Source organism: Limanda limanda, chromosome 19, assembly GCF_963576545.1.
Source record: "Limanda limanda chromosome 19, fLimLim1.1, whole genome shotgun sequence".
Classification (NCBI taxonomy): domain Eukaryota; kingdom Metazoa; phylum Chordata; class Actinopteri; order Pleuronectiformes; family Pleuronectidae; genus Limanda; species Limanda limanda.
Genome location: NC_083654.1, coordinates 19,440,015 through 19,444,929, shown reverse-complemented (window position 1 = coordinate 19,444,929; position 4,915 = coordinate 19,440,015). Strand labels below are relative to the sequence as shown.

The following is a 4,915-nucleotide window of genomic DNA, read 5'->3' as shown; positions in this document are numbered from 1 at the left end:
CTTTTTGGGCTCATGCACTCATTTGGAAGATAAAGTGCGGCTGCTGGGAAAAGCTTCAAACAGACATCTCATCTGATCTAACACATATTTCACATTCATGTTTCATATCCAATTCATGAAATATTTGAAAAGAGCCTTCTTTTCTTTCCAGGCTTCAGCAATTTCAGAAACTTTGGAGGGAATTGAAAATGTATATTTCCCCCAAAACGACCTTTACTTGTTTAATTTTGCTTATTTGATCATTTTATTCATTTTGTTATTACAAGTGTTATTGCTTTCTTATGGTTTCAGGGGGGTGCGGCTGTCTTTACAAAACGAATCATCATTAAGACACACAAAAGGTTTCATGTTTGAGCAGAAAAATCTTTAAGCTTCGACCTTTGTGTTAATGTTTAGTGGCATTTTATGGAATGTCTTCACCTTTAGCACAGTCGCTCGGCCCTTATTGTCCAGCAGCACAATAGAGTTTATCTGAGGGAGTCTGGAGGAATTTCTGGCATCTGTGCAGCGCCTGGTCCGTCCCAGGGAGAGGAAAGGAGGCTGCTCCTCTGGAGGGGAGGGACTCCACAGCTGGACTTACTGTATATCTGACAAGTGACTGCCTCTGAGGTGGAGAGAGCACTTCACTTCAAGATCTCACTCACTGCAGCCGAGTCAGACTGCCACCCCCCCCCCCCCCGTGACGAGCTGGGACTCAAGCACACTCAGGTAAGAGCTGGGCTTTGTTTTTAGAAATCAATAATGGGAAATGTCATAATTAATTGTTTTAGTTTTCAAGCTCTAAGAGAAGAAACTGATCTGTGTGAGTAAGGAGAAGCTGATTCTTTCTGTGAATGTGGTTTAATGACATAGAAAGAAACAACTCATTTGAACTTATTTTCATTTGAGTGGGACAAGTCGGACCAGGAGAGAGAGAATAGTGTAGAAGCCAAAGTAAAGAAAAACATTGTGTGGGTTGCACCCACCGCCAACACCCCTCTGATAGAAAAGGGAAAGCAAACAGTCCTCTGTGTTATCACCTTTGACCGCGGTGGCTGCCACAATAAACTTGTTGCACACCAACGGCCTGTGTGTCACCGCTGAGAGAGAACATCAGAACACTGTGTCTGCAGCAGTGAGCACACACGTAATTACAATCTGGCATTTTTCCACAATTACAGCTGTGGAAACTCTTGTGCAACTCAATTGTTCTCAGGTGCCTCATGCATTCTTACTGTTAATGAGACGGGATCTTGAATGCACCCCGTGATAATGACTGCTGTGTGCACATGTGAGTTTGAGCCAAGAGAAGTGGTAAGTTGCTCCGCGGCTTCTTATCTCGTGATTGTTCTGCAGGTTCTTGTTTTCTCTCAGGCAACAAGGAGGCAGCAGGTTTCTCAGTCTTGACAGTTTCTTGGCCGAGTTGAGGCTTCAATTGTGAGAACATATAATTTAATCTGACAAATTTGTTCAACCCCAAAATTGTCAGAGACGTTCCCTTTTCTTTCCTCCTATAAATCACTTTCAAACCTGTCACAGTTTGCATTTTCTTAATTCATTTTAAATTGTTGATAGAAAGGATTGAAGAATACAGTATTTTTAACCTATTGAAAAAACGGTGTCATCATAATCGGAGCTGCGGGGATTAGTTGAGTGATATAGGAAGTTAATTATATAGTTTTTACGACCAGTAATTATTTGTCAAAGTCAATAAATCTAACATGTTTGGGGAAGAGATCATCTATAAGTGTCTCTAAGTTATGGAGACAAATTGTTTTTTACAGAAAAAACAATCAGCAAAGGCAATACAATTAGACGTTAATGGTAAACAGACAATGAGGTGTAACTAGTTTAAGTTCAAATTCATAGTGCACTCAAGGTTCACTTTTTGAATTAAGTTTTAAACTTTATAAAGTCAACCACAATATCTCTGCCAATTTAATCTTACCTAACTAGATCTGGATTTGTATCTGAATCTTCAAACATGTCCGATTTTTTTCATTTTCTCTGAGAGATCAAGAGAAATGTTGAAAAAAACTTACTATTTCGCAATATTAAAGAAAGTGAAATGAATCCTGGATCTGCTGCAACACTTAGTGGGATCTTGTTTGATCACATGTTTTGTGGTAATCTGTTGGTTTTGTTTAATCCTGCAAACAAGTAGGAGAAGGCACCGCAGACCTGTTTGGCAGAGAGAATGAAATGTTTAAATATCTGCTTCAGGGCAGGAAAGTACATTTACCAACTTGCTGACGGCAAACTGTGAAGATCAATTAGTGTTGTCACAGTTTGCTCTCACTTGGTGGGAGCAGCTTTCAGCAGTTGATATAGGGGATTTGACTTTATGGTACGATAAGTAAACCCACATCGTGTCGTGAACTTAAAGTGAATATTCAACATCTTTAAATCAAACATTTACAAAGTGGGTGTTGGATTCAAACAGCTGCTCTGCTTTTACAGGCAGACGTTTGTGTTGATAGAGGTCGATGTCGTGACTGCTCCGTGGTGGCCACGCCGCTGTTGCTCGGTACGCAGTGAAACAACAGCTCACGCCTTTTATTCCGCGGGGATGATAAATGGCAGGAGAGCTGTATTTTTAACTGCACGCTGCTCACGAGCTGCTGTGAACACGGCTTTAAATACTGATTTGCATTTCACACAGCGACGCTAATTGAGGTGATTTTTTAAAAAGGATTTTCCTACAAAAGTAACATGTGGAGGCAATAATCCACAGAATGGAGGCTTGTCTATGATCCACATTTCCCCTCGGAGTGGTGTTATCAAAAGAGTGAGCAGGTTTAGGAGAGTTCTCCTCCACACCCTCTTTCTCTTCTGTCACTCCTGGTGACATCATGTTTAACATGGATCTCAGCAGGCGGGGCAGAGAGAGGCCTTTGTCTGTGTGTGTGATCACAAAGAGTTCAAACCTGAAGTAACATGTAGAATAAATAAAGTTCAGATACATACAGTACTTTGGGTTCAAGGAACTCCAGTAGCAAAGTAGAAGTCCTAGTAGTAGTACCCTACTAGTAGATAATATAATATAATTACCTCTTTGAAAATAGTTTGAACTCTGCAATATAAATTGTGTCTGCTTCGATATTTTTGTTTTACTGCGATGCCATTCCGTGTGAAAAGTATCTATCAAATGTTTCATCTAATCTCAAATTTGTACAACCTGAGATAAAAGCTGTTAACAAACCGTAAGCAATCATAAAAAGTTATCAAATTGGGTTATGAATTAAAAAAATAAAGTATCTATCAAATGTTTCATCTAATCTCAAATCTGTACAACCTGAGATACAAGCTGTTAACAAAACATAAGCAATCATAAAAAGTAATCAAATTGGGTTATGAATTTAAAAAATAAAGCATCTATCAAATGTTTCATCTAATCTCAAATCTGTTCAACCTGAGATAAAAGCTGTTAAGAAAACATAGGCAATCATAAAAAGTTATAAAATTGAGTTATGATTTAATAAATAATAAACATTGGACATGTTTTAACATCAATCGCCAAATAACCACATAAAACATGGATACGAAAACATTTCACTCTCAATCAGTTACTGGAACTACGCACATATTTGTGTTTTTGGAGATGTGCCCACTTTGCTCTGCTCCTCTCTGGCACCAAAATGCTTCATCAACATGTTTCCTACACTTGTAATGAAACATGAAGTCGTTGCCTCAAGCATTCGACAAGCTGAGGCCTTGACTTTCTGCTGCTGCTGCTGCAAAAAGAATGCTCTAACTATCGTAGTTTCTGTTTTAGGTAAATTTCAACAGCATCATGCAAAGATAACAATTTCAAGAATTTCTGCATCACTTTCTTTAACTTTTGATACAAGTTGTGTGGCACATTGAGCTCCATATTTTTATGGTTACACCTTTCCACACATTTCTAATTTCAACCTGACGTTCTCGGGCTGTTTTCATTAGAAGTGTAAACTTGAACAATGGCTGCTTGTTCATCCGGATAATCCTTATGTCGCAGCTAAAGGGTTAAGAATAGAGAAGTGTTTGTGTTTGGAGTGTTGTTAGAACACCGGGCATCTGGCTGTTCTAGTTTTGAGGCTTTGTGTCCTGCGTGCCAAAACAAATACAGCGTGCTTGTAAAAGACGCTCATGAACGTCCAGAGGTTCATTGCTCTTCTTATTATTTACTTTCTTACCTGTGTGTCGAAATGTCGATCTTATCTTGATTACGTTTAATTAACTTTCACAAAAGATTCCACACATATTGGCACTTTTCCATCATAAAATTGTTGGTTAGAAGGAGGTTTGACAAATGTACGTTTTCTTTCCTCATCTCCATCAGGACGACATTTCAAAGTCTCTGCTTCGGACAATAAAGAGTTCCTCTGGTCTTCATCCAGGATTTTGGAGAAACCTTCCAGCGATCAGACGCAACCCAGAAGGTTTGTTGTGTAAAATGTAAAATCGAACATGTATAGTGAATACTTATTATAGGGTTAGACGTTTGAGTTATCTGATTTTATTATCATGAAATTGTATACATTAAAAGCTTAAGAATTAAAACTATGAGTGAAACATAAATATTGAAAGAGACTTTTACTCTTGTACATTAAGTGTAGGGATCACACCAGCTATATCGCATTAATCTGCTAAAATAGCAAAATAAAGATCACTAAAGTAAAATGTACTTATCCACACTTATCCTCTGCTGCATAAACTACATTTCAATATAATATCAATATAAAATAGTGCTATTTACACACTCTTATTAGTGGTGAGAAGACTATTTAGAAATGTTACATGCGTATTTCCATGCAGTTCTTTCCCAATCTCCCAACAGGTTTTAAACAACACCTTTCTAAAACAACACATATTGTAGTGTAATTATAATTATAGACAATGCATGCAGTATTCAATCCCATGTAAACAACAGTCTCTATGTTGTAAAATTCTTTAG

At 38.0% G+C, this 4,915-nt stretch overlaps 1 protein-coding gene across 3 annotated transcripts in view; it reads left to right on the top strand.

Annotated features, from left to right (window-relative positions):
- The first annotated feature begins 689 nt into the window (after positions 1-689).
- eppk1 (epiplakin 1) overlaps positions 690-4,915 on the top strand; it is a 25,508-nt gene continuing 21,282 nt past the window's right edge. For 2 of the 3 annotated variants that reach the window (XM_061092928.1, XM_061092926.1), the window contains exons 1-2: positions 1,140-1,293; positions 4,301-4,400. The gene's annotated coding sequence lies outside the window, so the exon portion shown is untranslated. Of the gene's footprint in view, positions 709-1,139; positions 1,294-4,300; positions 4,401-4,915 lie in introns of those variants that run through there. The other variant, XM_061092927.1, reaches the window with a different exon arrangement.